This window comes from Octopus bimaculoides, chromosome 21 (genome assembly GCF_001194135.2).
Source record: "Octopus bimaculoides isolate UCB-OBI-ISO-001 chromosome 21, ASM119413v2, whole genome shotgun sequence".
NCBI lineage: Eukaryota > Metazoa > Mollusca > Cephalopoda > Octopoda > Octopodidae > Octopus > Octopus bimaculoides.
Window position 1 is genome coordinate 13,209,850 of NC_069001.1, and position 1,765 is coordinate 13,211,614.

General features: G+C 40.0%; 1 protein-coding gene and 1 non-coding gene across 2 annotated transcripts in view; one reads left to right on the forward strand and one right to left on the reverse strand.

Annotated features, from left to right (window-relative positions):
- The window catches only part of LOC128250430 (annexin A11-like), a 33,161-nt gene that overhangs the window by 15,251 nt on the left and 16,145 nt on the right, over positions 1-1,765 (reverse strand). The gene's annotated exons all lie outside the window — the stretch shown is intronic.
- Positions 1,571-1,643, forward strand: Trnak-uuu (transfer RNA lysine (anticodon UUU)). The gene has a single exon. It is a non-coding gene; the product is annotated as a tRNA-Lys (tRNA).

The following is a 1,765-nucleotide window of genomic DNA, read 5'->3' on the forward strand; positions in this document are numbered from 1 at the left end:
GGGATAGAAGATGTGATCTCTGGGCGAAGCGATGTGCACTTTGGGTTGAGAATATGATATTCTTGAATGAGAAATGCAATCTGGGGGGGGGGGGGCACATGAACCCAGGGTAGGAAATGCACTGAATCTGGGTGGAAGATACAGTCCATCTCTGAAAGGGGAAATGCAACCTGTCTCTGGGTGGAAGATGCAACATGTGTTGGTGGGAGATGTAATCTTTGAGTTGCAGACATAATATTTGGATGGTAGACCTAAGGGGGAGATGGTGAGAAGTACAGTACTCAGGATGGAGGGAGGGAATTGCTTATTTTTAGAAGGGCATTGTAGGGTAGGTGTAAGAGGCTGGATCTGGTTGGTTTGAGCATAAGACATATAGAATATCTGGGTTAGACCTGGCCAGTTTTAATGCTAATGGGTTAATGACAGTTATTTTACTAAATTCTTCATTACTGTAAAAATAAACTGAAACAAAAGCAGTATATTCCAACAGAAATATAGTAACAAAAGGGTTAAAGGGATCTAAACTGAAACCTTCCATCAAATTCTTTATTATTCTAAAAATTAACTGAAACAAAAGCAGTATATTCCAACAGAATTTCCTTTTAATTTATGTTCCCTACACCAGTTTAAGTGTGGAGGCGCAATGGCCCAGTGGTTAGGGCAGCGGACTCACGGTTGGAGGATCACGGTTTCGATTCCCAGACAGGGCGTTGTGTGTGTTTATTGAGCGAAAACACCTAAAGCTCCACAAGGCTCCGGCAGGGGGTGGTGGTGACCCCTGTTGTACTCTTTTACCCCAACTTTCTCTCACTCTTCCTGTTTCTTGAGTAAAGCTGTGATGGAGTGGCGTCCCATCCAGCTGGTGGGGAACACATATGCCATAGAAACCGGGACACCGGGCCCATGACCCTGGTTAGGCTTTAAAAGGGCGCATAAAAAAAATAAAATAAAAACACCAGTTTAAGTAATACCAAAGTTATTTTGTTAAACTTTTCATTATTTTCAAAATTATGTGAAACATCAGCACTGAATTTCAACAGAAAGAAGGTAATAACTATGAAAGAAAAAAGGAAAAAAAAAAAAAAACGTGCATACTACATAATGTTGTTCTAAGTGTACTGTTGTCAGGCAAAAGATAAAATGCCTTTGATCAGAGGTCTACCCTATCAGGACTGACCTAGGGTTAAATAACAAGTGGACATATGACATTTGTAGATATAACCTATCTTGCTGATAGTGCTTCATAGCTGATAAATGATCTGTAATATAAACATAGTTAATTATCTAATGATTTATTTATTTATTTAATTATTTATGCATGTATGAATAGAGACACACATACAGACCCATATATGGATGAATGTGTAGTGCAGTTAAGTAGCAGAGAGGGTACTTAAAACAACTTTCTTGATAAGAAATTACAAGCATAAAAGCATAGTGCAGTGTAATCTATATTAATTTATACCTGTGTTGCCTAGCAAAGGAGAGGTACAGGGGTTTGGATTGCCTAGTGATAGATGCAAGGTTCAACTTCTAGCTTTAAACCTACTGTTTCTGATATCTAACTATCGCCCGCATAGCTCAGTCGGTAGAGCATCAGACTTTTAATCTGAGGGTCGCAAGTTCATGTCCCTCTGCGGGCGTACATTAATTTTACTACACTCTCTGAGTGGTTGGCGTTAGGAAGGGCATCCAGCTGTAGAAACTCTGCCAAATCAGATTGGAGCCCGGTGTAGCCATCTAGTTTGCCAGTCCTCAGTCAAAT